Source organism: Cetorhinus maximus, chromosome 9 (genome assembly GCF_964194155.1).
Source record: "Cetorhinus maximus chromosome 9, sCetMax3.hap1.1, whole genome shotgun sequence".
NCBI lineage: Eukaryota > Metazoa > Chordata > Chondrichthyes > Lamniformes > Cetorhinidae > Cetorhinus > Cetorhinus maximus.
The window spans coordinates 111,663,423-111,684,266 of NC_135887.1; the positions used below are offsets into that span (position 1 = coordinate 111,663,423).

Sequence of the window (20,844 nt, forward strand, 5' to 3'; positions counted from 1 at the left end):
GGATCTTAAACGAGGAGAGGTGGAGAGGTTCAGGTCAGGGAGGGAATTCCAGAGCTTGAAGCCTTACTGAAGTTCATCTGAACACTGTTAACCTGAAGATTTTTCCACACCGGCCCAAATTATGGAGAACCGCACCACGCTAAAGAGAGATTTAGGGACAGGCAGCTGAAGGCACGGCCGCCAGTGGTGCAGCAAAGGGAGCAGGAGATGTGCAAGAGACCAGGAAATACTGCAACTATTGGAAAATCCTTCACTTCATAGAAATTGTAGGCTCACACAGCACAAGAGGCCATTTGGTCCATCGTACCTGTGCCAGCTCTTTGTAAGAGCTATCCAATTAGTGCCACTTCCCATGCTCCTTTCCCATAGCCCTTCAAATTTTTTCCCTTCAAGTATTTATCCAATTCCATTTTGTACTATTAAATCTGTTTCCACCACTCTTTCAGGCAGTGCATTCTAGACCATCAATAAAAAAAATTCTGCTTCCTCCCTCCCCACCAGATCTTTTGCTAATTATCTTTATTCTGTGCCCTCTGGTTATCGCCATGGAAACAGTTACTCCAGAATTAAACTCTTCATGATTTTGAACCCCTCGTTCAAATTTCTTCTAAACTTCTCTGCTCTAAGGAGAGTAACTCCTGCTTCTCCATTCCCTCCATATAACGGAAGTCCCTCATCCTGGTACCATTCTAGTAAAGTTCCTCTGTATCCTCTTCACTTGTTACCTTGGGTCAATTGAAAATTTCAAAACTGAGATTGATAGATTGTTTCTGGGTATTAAGGGTTATGGAACCAAAGTGGGCAGATGGAGTTAAGATAAAGATCAGCCATGATATAACTGAATGTCAGAATGGGCTCGAGGGGCTGAATGGCCTCGTCTTGTTCCTGTTAATTTGCTGGTGAAATATTTTGCTGCTGTCCCCCGATTCGAGGGGGACGTCTACTCAGGGTCATGAGTTACTGCCATGGGTCTCCATGTGATCGAACAGGCCAATTCTGAACCTGCAGATATTTGGGCAAATGGGGCAGGACGTCCCATGAGGTAATGGGATCAGGAGTGTAGGATTTGCTTTCTTTTCTTTCCTTCTCTGCCGCCACTCTGCCCTGCGCTACCTCATCATTAAGGTGTTGGGTTTCAAAGTGTGATGCAGCTTGATGGGCAAGCTGCTGCCATTTTGGACAACTGGCAGCAAGCCCCTTCAGTCATTAAGGTCAATGCCACAATGCTCCAAGGAGAGCTTCAGAGTGTCTTTGAAGCATTTTCTTTGTCCCTCCGTGGAATGTTGGCAATTTGAGAGTTGAGACAACTGGATCTAGTGGAGGAGACAGTTTTCAGCCACCCAGACAGTGTCCAGTCCATTGCAATTGATTTTGCAGGATTTTTGCCTGAATGCTTGAGGACCTGGCTTCAGGAAGGGCACCAGTATTTGTTCGATGTTCCTCCCATTGAATTGAGAGGATGCGGCGGAGGCATTGCTGATGGAATTTCTCTCGTGCTCTTATCTATCACTGACACACAGATCAAGTCTCACTGCAGCACAGGAGTGTGGTGATGGCAACTGCTCCCTAGACTGGGACTTTTATTCACTTGCGAACGTCTTTGTGTCAACCACTCGCTGCCGTAGTTTGTAGTGAAAAATTAAATTGTCAGCAAACAGCTACCAATAAAACATCCGATAATGTGGAGTGGGATAAGTTGATTCTCCAGCCTCTCAACTCCTAGCGTCTGAAATCTCAGTGTCTCTACTCCTGATGTATTCCCTCAGTGCCCACTTGCTGCTGCTAGACTCTTTCTGTTCACCTTCTGTTTTGTTCCACTTGTGGTGGTGATATTGGAACAGGTGCTTTTGCCACTGCCTTTTCGACTCTCTTCTCAGTTGTGGTTCAGTGGGTAACACCGCCGCTTCTGAATCAGAAGATCACGGATTCAAACTCTACTTCAGCACAATATCTCGTCTGGCACTCCCAAAACCAGTACCTAACTAAAAGTTGGCACCTCTGACAGAACTGCACTGGGAGGGTTGGCGTGGTTTATCAACTAGATCACCCCTTAATCTCCTGAACTCACAGGAATACAGGCCGAGTCTATACAATCTGCCTGCAGCATTTAGTCCTTTTAGTTCTGGTGTCACCCTGATGAAGCTCTGGTGACTTATATTCCACTCACAATGAGGGTTGGGGAACCAGTCTGGTCCATGTTACAGGTGAGGAGAGTTCCCAGTGTCTGAGAGTATACAGCGTTTAACCTGGGCGATGGCTGAGCCTTATGGGTTGGAGGAGGATGGAGTGGCAATCAGGATGAATTGGATGACACTAGTTTCCCGTTGTACAACCCTGTGGTTTTAAGCAAAGAAACAACAGGGGTGGTTAAGGATTTTCATTAGATAATTCATGATGAGCCAATGGGCCTTCCCCATCAGTATTGATCTTGTGAAAATACAGTCCTTTCAAGCTTGCAAGAGCTCTCGCAACAGCCCCAAGCTGTTTCAGCATTGCTACTGGAAATAATTATGCCAAAAAGGTTACACACCAACATCCCAAAGCATCAATGGGTCAAGAAGAATCAGCAGAGACTGTACCAAGGGCAGGGAAGTGGAGATGTTTGAAATTTATTGGAAAACTTCTAGTCTACATTTTAAGAATTCCCGATCACAAATGATCATACTTAAAAAGATACATAGTTCCAAGGTGCATGGGAACACCACCACCTGGAAGTTTCCCTCCAAGCCACTCACCATCCTGACTTGGAAATATATCGCTGTTCCTTCACTGTCACTGGGTCAAAATCCTGGAACTCCCTCCCTGACAGCGCTGTGGGTGTACCTATACCACATGGACTGCAGCGGTTCAAGAAGGCAGCTCACCACCACCTCCTCAAGGGCAATTAGGGATGGGCAATAAATGTTGGCTTAGCCAGCGAAGCCCACATCCCATGAGTGAAAAAAAATCTGCACTCACTTTCTCTTCCTGTCTATGATTCAACTGCCTGATGTAAACAGTGAATTAGCCCAACACTGAAGTTACTGGTAACCTCACCCTCAATACGAGAATGAACTTGTGTCAAGGTTATCCTGGTGTCTGTGTGCATACATGTGTGTGCGCGTGAGTATATGTGTGAGTGAAGAACTAGTTGGTAAACTGCTTACGTAATTCACGATGGAGAGGAACAAATGATGAGACTGTCAGCTACTTTGACACATGGAACATCCAGCCAAGATTCCAGTGCACTGATACTTCATTAAGGAACTGTGAAGTGTTCAGCGTCTGTGAGATCCCAGAGGACAGGAGCAGCTGTCGGTTCTTGTTGAAAATTTTTATTCATGCATTTATTACCCATCCCTTGCTGCCTTTCAGAAGGTGGCTTGAATACAACTAAATCAACCAAATTGTTATGGGTCTGGGGTCACATATAGGCCAGACAGTGTAAGGCCAGCAGATTTCCTTCAGGGAAGGAAAGTGGTGAGGCTGAGGGGGTTTTACAACAATTTGGTAGTTTCACGAGGCTAGCTTTTTATTCTTCATTTAGTTGAATTTAAATTCCCCTGTTGCCATGGTGAGATCTGAACTCGTGCCTCTGGATCATTAGTCCAGACCTAGGGGTTATGGGTCCAGTAATGTAACTATTATGCTACCATAACACCATTTAGTACAGTGCTATTTGCTAAACTCAGGTACTTGTTTGAGTGTGCCTGGGAATTGAGACACTTTGGGCCGGAGTTTCATCCTTTAGGCAGGTAGCGGGAGTCAGGAAAATTTCAGGCCTGGTCCACCCACCTCGGGAGAAATTGCCCACAAGGACGGATTTTCATTGTGGGGGCTGGCGTGGAGGTGGGGGCAGGCTGTAGTCAGACCAGCCGACCCGGGACATAGTTCGGAGGCAACCACAGAGGCTGCCGAGTGCTGAGGTATGCCGTTTAAAAGGCCTGCCTCAGTGTTGTGGATTTCATCCCAGCTATAATAAAAACAGAAAGGACCTTCAGCCCTCACCCACACCCCCCACACACACACTCTCCATTCCCCATCCATGCCACCTCATGGCCCCCACCCTCCCCCTTCCTCCCCCTCCACCTATGACCCCTCATGCTTCCCAAGCTATGCTATTCCCCCAAACAACGTCTTTGACCCCCATGCATCCTATGCTGAGGTATGCCCCTGGCCCACCCTATATGCCCCCTCATGGATCTCATACCAAGGTATGCCCCCAAGCAACCCCTATGGCCTCTCATGCCCCCATGCCAAGCTATGGCACTTTCATGCCCATTCACCCACTATATACTGTGTAGAAGCAATGAACCCTATAGTGAGGGTAGTATATGTAAGAAAAGCTTTTTAAAAAGCCATTCATTGATGACTTTCCACTTTCTTTTAAAAAAAACTTTTAGAGCAGCCCAATAAAAAGTGTCAATCATCCAGTCCCTTCAAAGTCTCAATAACAGAAAATGCAAGCATCTGAAGCCTCTTAAACCTGTGTAAATAAACATTGTGCAGTTTACAGAAGAGATCAGAGAGCAAGAGCTGCCAATCAAGCAATGTTTCTCCTGGGGCTCAGTTTTCAACAGGCTAATTGATTTCTGGGCTCTTAGCCAAGAATACATAATGAGGTACAAGATAAAGAAGTTCCAGGTGCTTATAGTTTCAGCTTTTGGTACTTCAAAGGGCCTAGGTGATTGATACATTTATTGGGCTGTAGTTTGCTTCTTACTGTGCCCCTTGTTTTCTTTTATTTAGTTTATTTGGTTGCTCAAAAGAGTAAGGAGGAGTGTTTTTTAAAGAAGCTCATTTCAGAAAAAAGTCCGCAAACTTCTGATCGGGAATCAGTGCTTCTGTATGTGTGAGAAATAACAATTAATGCTTTATTTCAAAAATGCACATGTTTTTATTCAAGCCTGGAGACTTGCCAGGAGGCTTTTTTGATCAAGTTGCATTTATATAGTGCCTAGGTGCTTCACAGGCACATTTATCAAACAAAATTTGACACTGAGGCACAAAAAGAGCTGTTGGGACATGTGACCAAAAACCTGATCAAATAAGGTTTTAAGGAGTTTTAAAGGAGGAGAGGTGTGTTAATTTTGAAATTGTGCTGCAATAGAATAAATGCTTTAGATTGGTAAATAAGCACAGCTTTCCCCAATTGTGGAAGGATTGGGGAATCATTGCAAGAGTTTATAAACCAGTTCACACTGGTAGTCTGTGACTTTGCTGTCTTGGTAATAAACCTGGCTTAAGGTAAAGGCTAGCTTCAAACTTATTCTTCTCAACGTACAATTATTGGAAATAACAAAATGGAAAGGTTTGGGGAGGGAATTGCATAGTTAGGGCCTGGACAGCTGTAAGCATAGCTGCCAATGGTGGAGTGATTAAAATTGGGGATGCTTAAGAGGCCAGAATTGGAGCAGCACAGATCTCAGAGGGTTGTAGGGCAGGAAGAGATTACAAAGATAGAGAGTGGGAAGGGGGAAGGGATTTGAAAACAAGGATGAGAAACAAATAGATACAATGGACTATTACTCACAAAACATCTTCTGACAGGATAAGGATGCACATCTATTGTTACAACAGAGTGTTTTTTGACAATGTGCGGGGTTGGTAAAATATAAAAGAACAAGGAGGCAGTTTGTGTTGAGGCTAAGCCAGCAGAGAAACGTTTCCTGGTGATCGCTGCCCTGTTTTTAACAAGTTCTCCAGTCTGATCTTTGGTGTGAGTTGATCTGTCTATTTGCACTCACAGCTGTGCTGGCTCTGGTGTTTCAAGTGGTGTGAATGTTTGTGGACTTTTTTTTATATCTGTTGGCTGCTCTATTTATGCTGGGAGAGCAGATTTGCCAGCAGAAGAATCGGCTTCCTTCTGAGTTGTAGGATTCTATTTGACCTATCATATCTGTACTGGATATCTAATTAGTCCCACTCCCTTGCTCTTTTTGCATAACCCCAAAAGTTTTAAATATTTATCCAATCCCCTTTTGTAAGTCATTATTGAATCTGCTTCCACTGCCCTTTTGTACTTTCCATATCATAACAGCTCACTGCTCTCTTCTTCAACTCCTCCCCAGTTCTTTTGCCAATAATTTTAAATCTGTGTCCTTGGGTTACTGGCCCTCTCGCCAGTGGAAACGGCTTCTTCCTAGTTACTCGATCAAAACCCTTCGTTGGCTTTGAAATGCCGAGGGCATCCCGAGTTTGTGAAATGCACACTAACTGGAAGCTCTTTCTCTCTGACTTCGCAGGTTTTTGTTTACCTTGTGTTGTCTGTCATGTTTTTGCAAATTGCAGTAATTTTACACTCCTTTTTTTTGCATTGTTGACTGACAGTCAGGGAGAGTTACCATGGTTCCCCAGACAGGTTGGGAGGACAAGGGAAGGGTGTTACTCTATTGTGTAAAGCATCTGACAGTGTCTCCCCACCCCGCTCTGGTATCTTCGAAATGTGAAAGTGCTGACAGAAGTTAAGACGATACTGGAGGCTTGGCTTGGAGCATGTCTGTCTCTGTTAACAGGTATAGTTCTATATCAGACTTCCGTGGCAAGTAAATATCTTTGTTGGTTTCTTCACTGATATTTACTTTCCAATGGCCTCAATTCCACCATAGCCGATTGACAGGAACGGGCATGCAGATGAGGTGATGGTGAAACAGAACTGATTTCCACCATCCCTTCTCCACCCAATGGGCTAATGAAAAGGGCGAAGATGGGAATGTGAAAATGTGATCATCTGTTTTCGTAGCATTGGATAAGGGATAAATATTGGTCAAGATGCCAGGGAGAAGTCCCTGCTCTTTGGAATAGTGCCCACGGAACCTTTCATGGCCACTGTGTCAGCTGTGCTCAGCGCTCTTGCTGCAGCCTGAAGGTTTTAGATTCCAGTCCCACTCCAGGTGTGACATTAAACTGAAGCTCCATCTGCTCTCTCAGGTGGATGTAAAAGAGCACATGACATTATTTCAAAGAAGAGCAGGGGAGTTATCCCCATGTCCTGCTTAATATTTAGTCCTCAAGTAACATCACTAAATCTGGTCATTATCACATGTCTATTTGACAGAGGTTGCTGTGTGCATTATTGGCCACTGTGTTTCCTACATTATAACAGTGACTACACTTCAAAAGTACCTCACTGGCTATAAAGCACTTTGTGATGTCCTGTGATTGTGAAAGGCACTATATAAATGCATTTTTTTTTTCACCTGAGGGCAGACGGGCCTTGGTTTAACGTCTTTCAAAAGGCTGCATTTTTGACAGTGCAGCACTCCCTCAACTTCACTGGGCCTGTCATGTGTTAAAGGTTCTGGTGTGGAACACAAGCTCAGACAACAGTTCTACCCATTGAACACAGCTGACAAATTAAAAATTGAAGTCCGACTATTATATTAAAACACTGCCCCTCTTACAATGCGTGGACATGTTACTCAGTAAATGTAAAATGACCATTTCATTGGGCTTTTCTTTAACTGTAAGTTACTTGACTACTTTCCAAACAAACATATGAATTAGGAGCAGGAGGAGGCCACTCAGCCCCTCGAGCCTGGTCCACCATTCAATAAGATCATGGCCGATCTGAATGTAACCTCAACCCCACATTCCTGCCTACCCCCGATAATCTTTCATCCCCTTGTTAATCAAGAATCTATCTAGCTCTGCCTTAAAAGTATTCAAAGACTCTGCTCCTACCACCCTCAGAAAAAATTTCTCCTCATTTCTGTCTTAATTGAGCAACCCCTTATTTTTAAACAGTGACCCCTAGTTCTGAATTCTTCCACAAGAGGAAACATCCTCTCCACATCCACCCTGCCAAGACCCCTCAGGACCTTAAAGGTTTAATTAAGTCACCTCCTACTCTAAATTCTAGTGGATGCAAGCCTAACTTGTCCAACCTTTCCTCATAAGTCAACTCACCCATTCCTGGTATTCATCTAGTAAACCTTCTCTGAACTGCCAATGTATTTACATCTTTCTTTAAGGAGACCAGTACGGTACAAAATACTGTGGATGTGGTCTCACTAATGCCCTGTACAACTGAAGCATAACCTCCCTACTTTTGTAATCAATTCCCCTCACAATATACAATAACATTCTATTAGCTTTCCTAATTACTTGCTGTACCTGCATACTAACCTTTTGTGATTCATATAGTTTCCTGCTTTCTGTCTCCCTCCCGCTTTGAATAAAGGAGTTATATTTACTATTTTCCGATCTAATGGAGCCTTCCCCAAATCTGGGGAATTTCACAAAATTAAAACCAGTGCATCAACTATCTCACTAGCCACTTCTTTCAAGGCCTTATCCTCCATCTGGACCTGAAGATTTGTCAGCCCACAGTCCCAACAATTTGCTCAATACCACTTCCCTTTTGATTGTAATTTTCCCTGAGTTCCAGCTATTTCCAGGATGTTACTTGTGTCCTCTATAGTGAAGACCTGCTTAATTCATTTGCCAACTCCCTACTTTCTATCATCAATTCCCCAGACACACTCTATAGGACCAATGCTCACTTTGTTAACTCTTATTTAAGTATCTATAGAAATTCTTCCTATCCATCTTTTTCCCTCCTTATTAATCAGTCGTTCTTCACTGTTCTTTATATTCATCTCTTATTTATGTTGCTTTCTTATATTTTACTAACTTTACCACCAAATTATGTACTATTTTAAACCTTTGGGGTAGAATAAAACTTACCCACTTACTAGATACTCACCATACTCTCTGTAGTAGAGCAAGCACCAATTTCTATGGGGTGAGAAAGATAGAAAGAGGAAACAAGCACTGCCTTCACCAAACTCCAAGTCTTCACTCAGTTAATCGGCTGCGCTCCATAAACACTAGATAGAATTCAGTGAGCCAGCAATGTGAAGCAGGATTTGTTTAATATAATTGCAATCTTGTGAGATCAGCCAAAAGCTTAATTAAAACAAAAAAACTCTGCAAAGTAGATTCTGATTCCTCCTACTTAATCTCAGCAAAAAGATTGGTATTTAATAGATTAGAACGCTGCTGTCTCTGCTGCAGTTAATTCTGGGGTTTTGGCAGAGGACAGGGAGTTCTACAACAACAAGTAAACACATTGTTTTTCAATAGTCATGTGTTTGTCCTGGGAATGTCCCCCCCTTCCTTCTCCAGCAGCTATTCAGGCCAAGCATGAATAGGTGTCAAAGCCAGGGAGACCTTGCACAACACAAAAGAACACTAATGTCTTATGAGTGATGGGGTTAGGGGTCATGACACCTGCCAATCATGGAGGTCAGGCAACACAGCTTTAGAAAACCACCTTCATTTTGCATTCTCCAGTCAGTTATGGCTCAGTGGGTAGCACTCTCACCTCTGAATCAAAAGATCGTGGATTCAAGGCCCTCTCTAGTGATTTGTGCACAAAAGTTTGGATGATACACCCAGAACAGTACTGAGGGAGTGCTGCATTGTCAGAAGTGCCATCGTTCAGATGAGATGTTAAACCAAGGTCTGCCCTCTTAAGGTGGACATAAAAAATCCCATACCATAATTCGAGAAAAGATCAGGAGAGTTCTCTGTAGTGTCCTGACCAATATTTATCCCTCAGCCAATATCTGACTCACTGACAATGCAGCACTCCCTCAGTACTGACCCTCCAACAGGGCAGTGCTCCCTCAGTACTGACCCTCCAACAGGGCAGTGCTCCCTCAGTACTGATCCTTTCTCAGTGCAGTGCTCCGTGCACTGGAATTGTTAGTCTGGACTCTGGAATGGGACTTGAACCCACACTCAGAGGTGAGTGTGCTATCCACTGAGCCGTTGTTTAAATACACTGCATAATTGCACTCTTCCCACACAACTCACAACAACTGCAGGAGAGTGAGAATCGATGAGAGACACTGTCTGAGTAAACCAGGCAACTCCTGGTTTAGTAAATTGACATGGACTTCCTGTCTGGAGTACTGCTGAAACAGGAAATGATGGTGCATGACCAATCAAGGTGACCAGCTCCAGAAAATTAAGGGACACTCTGGCATGGGGTCCATTAGAGCAGGGGGGAGGGGGAAGGGAAGGGGAGGGGAGGGGAGGGGAGGGGAGGGAAGGGGAGGGGAGGGGAGGGGAGGGGAGGGGTGTTGCTAAAGCTGTAACGGGAGGGGGGTTGTTGTCGGAGCTGTGAGAGCATGTGAACAGGAGGAGAGCTGGTACTGTGCACTCATGAGATTTAAAGGACCGAATTACAGGAAAAGCAGCATCCCAGCAGCATTCGACCCAGGACACAGGACAGTGGCCTCAAATATGGGACAATCAAGTAAAATAGGGGGATAGTCGATCACCCTGATTCCAACATATTAGTCATACAAGCCATTATGGACTTGCCTCACCTGCGAAAAGACTTGAGTAAAACTGAAGCCCATGGGATTAAAGGAACACATGACAGTGTGGATACCAAATTGGCTAAGAGACAGAAAGCTGAGAGTAGTGGTTAATGGTCATTATTTAGTCTGGAGGGAAATGGAGATCCCTGGGATTGGTATTGGGACCACTGCTCTTTCTGACTATACATTAATGACCTGAACTTGGGAATACAGGTAAACAATTAGGAGGACAGTCACAGACTTCAGAAGCATATTGACAGGCTGGTAAAATGAGCAGAGACATGGCAGATGGAATTTGACACGGAGTGGTGTGAAATGATACACTTTGGAAGGAAGAATCAACAGTGGCAATATAACTAAATGGTGCGATTTTAGTGGGTGCAAGAACAGGGTAAACCTGGGGGTAAATTTATACATATCTTTGAAGATGGCAGGACAGCTCTTAAAAAGCATATGAAATACTTGGCTTTATCAATTGAGGAATTGAGAACAAAAGCAAGGAAGTTATGTGGAACTGATTAGGCCTCAGCTGGAGCACTGTCTCCAATTCTGGGCACCACACTGTCAAGACCTTAGAGAGGATGTTGAGCACATTTGCTAGAATGAGGGACTTCAGTTATGAGGAGAGATGGGAGAAGCTACGATTCTTCTTAGCAGGGAAGGTTAAGAAGAAATTTGAGAGAGATATTCAAAATCATGAAGGGTTTTGATAGATTAAATTTAAAGAGAGTCTTTCAAAAGAGAATTGGATAAATAAATGAAAGAAAAAATACAGGGTTATAGGGAAGGAGCAGTGAAATGGGACTACTTTAGATAGCTCTAGTTAAGAGCTGACATAGGTACGATGGGCCAAATTTTTATCTTTCTTTGATGTATCGTTCCATAATTGTATGAAAAAAAGCACTTCAGAGCATTGTGTCCTCTATCTTTGAGAAGGACTTGTGTGGTAATATCACAATCCTCAAGATCGCTCCATGTCAATTACTATCTTAATTTGGACAGAAAAAGAAAGATTTGCATTTATATAGCAACTTACAATCAATGAGGTACTTTTTGAAGTGTAGTCACTGTTGTAATGTGAGAAATGCGGCATCCAACTTAAGCACAGCAAGGTTCTAAAAAGCACAATGTGACAATGACCAGGTTATCAGTTTATTAAGTGGTGTTGGATAAGAGGTCAATATTGGCCAGGACAGCAGGCAGGGACCACCTGATCTTCTTCAAAATAGTGTCATGGAATCGTGAACATCCACCTGAGAGGCTACCCAGGGCTTTGGTTTAAAATCCCATCTAAAAGATGTCACATCTGAAGTGCAGCAGTCCATCAGTACTGCACCAAATATCAGCCTGGATTATGCGTTCATGTTTCTGGAGCAGTATTTGAATCCACAACCTTCTAACTCAAAAGCGAAAATGTTACCCACCGAGCATGGCCGACACCTATGTCCGCAATGGGAACTTTCTATGTCAATGTTATGCTATAATTACACCCATTTGGTAATGGTGTTGCTATAACAACTCAGTTCCGTGTCTTTTAGCTCCTCCATTTGTACAAGCAGCGAGGCTGTGACCATCTCAACTTTTACTTGAAGAAGCATTTTAGAGAAGTACAGAAAGAATATAAGACTTTAAGGTGGGAATCTGTCTGTAAGCCCTGGTCCATCAATCCCCAACTCCCTTTCCCCATTTCACTTGAACATCTCATTTGCTCTTCATCTCATGTGCGATGCTATGGAAAATGCTCTAGTAATATATTAAATCTCGTGTGTGGTACACACTTCCAATAAGTGCCAATTAAATTAAATTAACCCAATTAAATATTGGGAAGACTGAAGCTATTGTTTTCAGTCCTGTTCCAAACCCTGTTCCGTAGCTACTGGCTCCATCCCTTTCCTTGGTACCAGTCTGAGATTAAACCAGACTGTTGACAATGTTGGTGTCATATTTGACCCCAGGATTAGCTTCTAATCACTTATTCACGCCATCACTAAGCCTGCCTTTTAGCATTACCCGACTTCACTCCCTCTCAGCTTATCTGCTGCTGAAACCTTTATTCAGGTCTTTGCTGCTCCTAGATTTGACAATTCCGATGCACTCCACTATAAAGTTAAGATCATTAGAACTCTGCTGCCCATGTCATAACTCCCACTAAATTCCGTTAACCCATCACTGACTACATCGGCTCCCAATTAAGCAATGTCTGCTCCCTATCTCTGTAACCTCCTCCAGACCCACAGCCCTCCGAGACATCTGCATTCATTTAATTATGAACTCCTGAGCACGCCTGATTTTAATCATTTCACCATTCATGGCCATGCCTTCAGTTGCCTGGGACCTAAGCTGTGGAATTCCCTCCCTGAACCTCTCCACCGGTCTTCCTCCTTTAAGATGCCCCTTAAAACCTACCTCTTTGACCAAGCTTTTGGTCACCTGACCTAATATCTCCTTACATGGCTTGGTGCCATGCCATATTTTGTTTTATAATGCTCCCAAGGAGTGTCTTGGGACATTTTATTATGATAAAGGTGTTGTATAAATTGAATTGTTATTGTCATGGTTGTCACATTTGCTTCCTATCTTACAGACGTCACACTTCAATCATCACACAGACCCACTGACAATGAGCAATGCCACAGGAAATTTGTTTGCACGTATAATAAATTTAATTGATAAATTAACTTGACAGCAAAGATCTTTATAAAAACTATTTTGGTAATCAAGTTGGGTGTGTCTTGGATTGGGCAAATGATAATTATCTCTTTCAAAATGACTGTATAGGTGAATACCCTCTGGAGATATTGGTGTGTTGACTTTGCTTGAAATGTTTATTGCTTCAGTTCCCACCCACCCCCCCACCCCATGGGGTGGGGGGAGCTGTTGTTGGGGGAGCAGAGATATCGGAGAAAGCCTTGTTCTACCAGCATGTTTTTTCCCCCTGCCCATTGTTTTTGCACGGTCATAGGTAATGGATAACCTGGGGGTGTTGTGTATATAGATGCCAATATGGCTGAATTGGTAGCTTAACGTCATTAGCTCTTTCAAAGAGCTAGTACAGTCATGATGGGCTTAATGGCCACCTTCTGTGCTGTATTATTTTGATTCTTTGGGTCTGCAGTAGGTTTAAGCCCTAACCTAGGAGTTCAGTACATTATTGCGAGCCGTGACTCAGTTAGTAGCACACTTAGCTCTGAGACAGAAGGTTATTGGTTCTGGGACCACTATAGAGACTTGAACACAAATTATAGGCTGACAAACATAGTATAGCACTGAGGGAATTCTGCACTGTCAGAGGTTTTCCATCTTTCGCATGAGACGTTAAACCCAGGCCCCACCAGTCCGATGTAAAAGATCCCATAGCATTATTTAAAGAAGAGCAAGGGAATTTTCCCTGCTGTCCTTGCCTATATTTATCCCTCAATAAACATCAATGAAATAAAGATGATCTGGTCATTCTTAAATTGCTGATTGTGGGAGCTTCCTGTGCATAAATTAGCTGCCATGTTTCCAACATTACAATATTGACTAATTGCTTAATTAGCTGTAAAGCACTTTGGGATGTCTCAAGGTCATTGTAATGTGATAGGTGAAAGGCACAATAGAGATGCAAGAGTTTTTTTTCCTTTTTTATCTAGGTTGATAATTGAGTTGGCAAGATGCCACACTGTTTTGAATCCGTTGTTAGGCTGGGTTGGGTGCAAAAGATCCCATGGTGGTGTTTGTATATTCAAGCTTGGCTGATAAGTGGCAAGTAACATTCATGCCATGCAAGTGCGAGACAATGACCATCTTTAAGAGAAAATCGAACCACCTCCCCTTGATGTTCAATAGCATAACCATCACTGAATCTCCCATAATCAACATCCTGGGGATTGCCATTGACCAGAAACTTAATTGGGCCAGTCATATAAATACTGTGGCTACAAGAGCAGGTCAGAGGCTGGGAACTCTGTAGCAAGTGACACACTCCTGGCTCCCCAAAGCCAGTCCACCATCTACAAGGCACAAGTCAAGAGTGCTGTGGAATACTCCTCAATTGCCTGGATGAGTAGAGCTCCAACAACTCTCAAGGTTGACACCATCTAGAACAAAGCAGCCTGCTTCATTCGTGCCCCATCCACCACCTTAAACATTCATTCCCTTTAACATTGGTGCACCATGGCAGCAGTGTGTACTATCTACAAGATGCACTGCAGCAACTTGCCAAGGCTCCTTCAGTAGCAACTTCCAAACCCACGACCTCTAACAGTAACAGACGAACAATATCTCCATCCTTTCACAGTTGCTGGGTCAAAATACTGGAACTCCCTTCCTAACAATGGGTGTATCTACACAACATAGAATGCAGGTGTTCAAGAAAGCAGCTCACCACTACTTTCTCAAAGGCAATTAGGTATGGGCAATAAATGCTGGCCTTGCCAGGGTTGCATACATCCCATGGGCAAATAATAAAAACAACAAGTAGGGAGTTGAGTTGGGTCAATATTCATCTCCACAGCAACAGCACCAAAAACTGGTTATTTATTTAATTTTCTGTTTGTAACATTTGTGAATTTAAGTTATAGTTTGTGTGGCTTGTCTTTGGATGAAGGTTAACTGTGTTTTAGACATTGATTTAGACATCTTGTGGCTTATTGCTTGTTGGTGACCATAACAATCATACATATTTAATGGTTCTGTGATAAACAAGACAGAAGTTATGTAATTATAAGTTTGTAGACAGATCAAGGAACTCTATAGCCTTAAAACTACTGCAGGTTCCTCTATGGCCTCACCTCTCCCTATATCTGTCATCTCCTTCAGCCTTACAACACTTTGAGGTCTCTGCAGTCCTCCAACTTTGGCCTCTTGCAACACCCCCTCCCCACCCCCAATTTCCTTCAGCCCACCATTGGTGACCATGTCTTCAGCTGCCTAACCCCCAAGGTCTGGGATTCAATCCCTAAAGCTCTCTGCCTCTCTCTCCTCCTTTAAAACCAGCCCCACTTGTCGCACTATCTTATGTGCCTCAGTGTCAAATTTTGTCTGATAACATCCCCATGAAGCACCTTGCGACATTTGTCACTCCTGTAAAGGTGCTTTTTAAATGCAAGTTGTTGTTGTTGTCATGCTACTGCACAAATGTTTAATGGCTTCGTACCCTAGATCACACTCCACTACTAACAGAGGAACAAGCTCATTGAAAATGAACTGATCCATCTTCCCTGTCATTGTATGTGGGAAATTAATCCTCCTTCAGCGATGTGTGGGGAGGTCACGAAACCAGATGTAATTCTCTGCCTGTTTAAAATTCATACATCCTTCCCTTATTTTGTGTACTTTATTATATGTGATTATTCTCAAAATAGCAAAACTTACAGCAGTTTGGAAAACAGAGAAGCAGAGCTGGTTGGGATAGAAGGCTGTCTTTCAAGTACAGGCTGGAAGAGATACAACTAACAGAATGGTGTCATTACACCATGACGTTTACATCTTTTGTTTCCATTATCAATGAGGACATGGGACTTTATAACGAACAATTTAAACAAAAAATGTGATAGGGAACATAAGAACAGGAAGTAATGTTTTGTAGGCAGGAAAAATGTGCCGATATAAGAATCTTACTAAATTTTAAACAAGGAGTTTGTATAAAGTTCAAGCCAACACTAATGTCTGCTAGGCAATGCCATCAAATGAACGTTTGACGTACTTCTATCAGATTCCATTCTTTGGTGTTCGATTGAAGCACAAATCTGTTTAAACAAACTTAACAGAAAATGCTGGAAATATTCAGCAGGCCTGACAGCATCTGTGGAGGGAGAAACAAAGCTAACATTTCAGGTCTGAGGCCTTTCATCATCTACCTGAAACGTTAACTCTGTTTTCCTTTCAACCAATGCTGCCGGACCTGCTGAGTGTCCTGAGCATTTTCTGTTTTTATTTCAGTTTTTTAGCATCATTGATGTGGTAAATTGAGGTACCCTGACCTTTTAAGAGAGTGCAAGTGTGCTGATCATGTGACCCACTGTACAGCACTGGGAACTCTAAGTCCAGTTCTGGGGGTTTCTGAGTGAGCATGTATGATCTGGTGCTCTGCCCTATGTCTCAATAAACCAACACTGTTCATCCTTAAATCACTCTCTCCCCATTATTGATTGCAAGCAGCAATTGAGGAGAGCATAGGAAGGTGTGCAGCTAGAGTTCAGTTGGCGAATGAACTCATTTACCAATGACATTACTCAAGACATAAAAGTGGTGACAAGGATAGGATAAAGAACAAAAGAAAATAAATTTCAAGACAGGTGAGCAAAACATTGGAAAGAGCATCTGTGCTTAACTTGTAAAATAGGTGACAGCTAGCAATCGGAGCAGAAAGCAGTGCTGCTGATAAAAAAAATTTTTAAAACCTTGCAGAATCACAATCACGGGGATCCCGCTAAAACTCGAAAAAAGCGCAAAACCCAGCGGAGAAAGGCCAACAGCTGCAGAGGCAATTAAAAATGGCAGTGACTGCTCTTAAAGTGGCAGCATATCTAAAAGGGTAAATACATGAAAAATGGCTATGGACAGAAAATTTTAAGAGACCCCAGAGAGAGGGCAGCTCTGCAGTAAACCAAACACCTAAATTCATCATTACTTGGAAAGCCTATCAGAAGTGCAGTCCCCTTGCAGTTGTTCATGATGCTGCAGTTCGGGCGTGTCGATCCATTCAACCCCATTTCACATGACTGGTCTCAGTATGTTGAACGCCTATTGTTCTTTTTTACCACTAATGACATCGTGGGGGAGGAGGAGAAGAGGGTGATTCTTTTGTCCTCGTGCGGGAGCAAAACGTACGGGCTGATCTGCAGCCTTATGTCATCTAGTGCCCCAGACTCGAAGACTTTCGACGAGTTAATAAAAATTGTACAGAGCCACCTGAGACCAAAGTCCTCAGTTACCATGCAGCGCTTCAAGTTCAATTCAAGGAACAGGCTGCCAGAGGAGACAACAGCTGACCATGTGGCTGTTTGAAAGGCATTAACTGAGCATTGTGAATTCGGAACGTCCATTAGTGATATGTTGAGAGACTAGCTGATATGCAGGATTGGGGATGATTCTATCTAAAGGCGTTTGCTAACCGAACCTAGACTAAACTTCAATAAGGCATCAGAATTAGCTACCTCGATGGAGAGTGCTGTTAGAAATTCCGAAGTTGTAAAAGATACACAAAATGGCGCTGCCCACCTGGTCGAGCGGGACAATCAGGCAACGAAAGACTCAAAAACCTCGGACTCCACGGAAAGGCAGGAAACGCTCTCTAGCTCCAGACCATTGAAAAACAACAGTACTGCAGTGAAAACCCACCAAATGACTGAGAGAAATGCATCCAGGCCTCCAGTGAGCAAACAACAACTCAAACAAGTCAAGTGCTTTTTCTGCCACTGCTATGGCCACATAATGCGGCAATTCAGAGAAAGGCTAAAACAACACCATAAAGGCAGAAGGAAAAATCATGAAATATGCCTCATGGAAGAGCCAGAAGAAATAGAATCAGACATCCATTTGTTATATAACCTCAAAGTGGGTAGAACTGAGCCAACCCAAGTAGTAATTACAGTTAACAGGCAACCCATTAAGATGGAAGCTGATACGGGAGCGTCGATGTCTGTCATTGGAGAGCATGCATTTAGATATCTGAGTAAAGGAACCCATCCTTTGAAATTAGAAGTTTCGGACACTAAACTGAGGACAAACACGGTTAAAGAAATGAGACCGAAAGGGATATGTCAAGTCAAGGTGCAATGTGAGGAACAGTCTGCAAAATTACCCCTATTTGTACTGTCAGGGAGGGGACCGAGTCTGCTCAGAAGGAACTGGCTGGGAGAGATAAATTTTGAGGGCCCATTAAGTTCCCAATTCGAAACCAGAAGTGTCACTGTAAGAAAAAATGAGTATGCAGACTCAATGGGAGAAGCTCGTGGAAGTGTTACACTGGGACAGAGTTCAAGCTGAAGTCAGCATCCTTCTAAAGGAAATGGAAAATCTATTAAAGGAATTTTGTGTGTGACAAAATTCAATCAGCTCCCAGTTTGTGCCACTGAAAAGATATGCAGAAGAAAAGGAAGAGTTAAACCTGTCTGGCTGAGTTAAGGAACGAATGAGCTGAGAAGGGGCAACGATATGCAATTCTCCAGGAAATTATTAATGAGAATAGGAAAGAATTGGAAGAGCTGAAGCAGCAACTGCGTAAAAGCCCTGAAGTTTTAAAACTAGAAGGCCCTGAATTCTCAGAAGAGCTGTCAGAAAAACCAACTACTGTACTCACTCACGTTCAGCTCATGCCTGAATCTAGTCCAGCTGACAGCAAAATTAAAGAGAAGACAGAGACACAGGTCAGTGCTACCAAGAAAAGGACACACAGGAAGAAAAAGAGAAATTATTGACAGTCCTCAGAAAGAAAAACATTTTTTTCCCCCCTTTTTCCTCTCTCCTCACACATCATGTATCTCATCGCTGTATTGCTTTGTGCTTGTTGCCCTTGATCCATTTCAGTTTAGAGGGGAGGGGCAGCAAGAGTGAACATGACTGCACCTAGAAGATGGTGAAATCATCCACGGAAGGACATAGTGGATAACTGCCCCTGAAAAGGAGGTCTTAGAACACCAGCCGAGATTGTTGGGCTACGATGCTCAACCTGTCAAAGAAGGCCTCCTGAGAGACTTGACCTGTAAATGGTTATTGTGTAAATAGTTAATGTGTTTTAAACTTGTTAGCTGTACTTTTAAGTACAGGGAGAGGGATGTGGTAAAGCAAGGTACCCTGTCCCTTTAAGAGAACGCAAGTGTACTGATCATGTGACAGCACTGACAAATCACTCTACAGCACGGACAACCGGGAACTGTAAGTCTAGTTCTGGAGGTTTCTGAGTGAGCACGTATGATCTGGTGCTCTTCCCTATGACTCAATAAACCATCACTGTTTATTCTTACATCAGTCTCTCCCCATTATTGATCGCAAGCAGCAATTGAGGAGAACGTAGGAAGGCGTGCAGTTAGAGTTCAGTTGGTCAACGAATGTGTTTACCCAAGACATAAAAATAGAAATTTGTTTTTAAATTAAGCAGCTTGTCAGCAGTATTAAAATAGTAGAGCAAAGGCTTCACGCCATGGTTGCATGCAAACATTACCGACAACCATCCTGAGCCTCACCATTGTAGAGCAGGAATCCTATTATGGTCTGACCAGTTCTTGTCAGGGAAGGAAGGGTGGTTTGTGCTATTGTTGCAGGGTATGTAAGATGCTGCAAGCAGGGTGGAGAGGCTGCAGGGACTGTAGTGAGAGACAGAAACTCCCTCAGGTGACAGGGCGGATCTCGAAACAAACATGTCAAAGAGATTAACCCTCTCCGACTTAGGATCCTGCAGGAAGGAGGAGGGCTTGTCAGGATATCTGGCTGAGGAGGGGGATATCTGGGAGGAAATCCTACTTTGTTCAGGCTTGTCAATCAACAGCTTAAACAGGAGTCATAGAGTGAAACTCATTCGATTGATCATTTAAGCGAGACAGTCAGCACTAAACTCCAGGCGAGGTTTCACTCCCTTCTCCCCAACTGAAGAGCTCCCCCGCTAGGGGAATTTGCAGACAGGTTGAGGGTCGGGGCAGGACTTGATCCTCAGTCAACATGACAGAAAATATTTCAACTAGCCAGAAAACAACTTTCTCGAAAAGAACTGAACCTGAACAGCCTCCGGCAGAAATTCGGAAGCTGATTTTTTTCCCATTCTGGTTTATTTTATGGAAGAGCCACTGGAATTTAAGCGCACACATCTCGCATTTCAATACAATGCAAAAGGATGTCAGCATGTCATCTAAAAAAAGGAAATTGGATATACACTGTACTTGAAGAGAAACAACTTGCAGGGCTGCAGGGAAATAGCAGGGGATGGGGGTTTTTTTTATTCGTTCCTTCGGATTTGAGCACTTGGCCAGCATTTATTGCCCAGTTCTCTTTGCCTTTGTTCAGAGGGCATTTAAGAGTCAACCACATTGCTGTGGGTCTGGAGTCACATGTAGGCCAGACCAGGTAAGGACAACAGATTTCCTTCCCTATCAACAATCAGCAATGGCTTCATGGTCATCATCAGACTTTTTTAATTCCTGATTTTTATTGAATTCGAATTTCGCCATCTGCCGTGGTGGGATTCAAACCCAGGTCCCCAAAGCATTACCCGGGTCTCTGGAATACTAGTCAGTGACGATACCACTATACCGCTGCCTCCCCCTAAATTAATTGGATAGCTCTTTCAAAGAGCCGACTCAAGCACAATGGGCTGAATGGTCTCCTTCTGTGCTATATTATTCTATGATTGCTGCTGTTTCTGAATTTCCACCTGTAGAATTTTGTAGCAGCGAGTTTATGCACTTTGCTAATGTTAGTAGCATTTACGAGGGCAGCAAGTCTGACAGTGAATTTGTTCACTGTGTGTACAATTCAGTGACACTTCAGTGTCTCCTTGGTTGTGGGGGTGCTGCTAGTCAGGTAGAAATGCACGGGAGCTATCTCACATTCCCTG

At 43.3% G+C, this 20,844-nt stretch overlaps 1 protein-coding gene across 8 annotated transcripts in view; it reads left to right on the forward strand.

Moving 5' to 3' along the window:
- Positions 1 to 20,844, forward strand: part of LOC144684936 (F-actin-monooxygenase MICAL2-like) — a 257,207-nt gene that overhangs the window by 15,539 nt on the left and 220,824 nt on the right. Inside the window, exon 1 of one of the 8 annotated variants that reach the window (XM_078549364.1) lies at positions 6,353 to 6,494. The exons of the other annotated variants lie outside the window; for them this stretch is intronic. The gene's annotated coding sequence lies outside the window, so the exon portion shown is untranslated. Of the gene's footprint in view, positions 1 to 6,352; positions 6,495 to 20,844 lie in introns of those variants that run through there. 8 annotated transcript variants of the gene reach the window in all.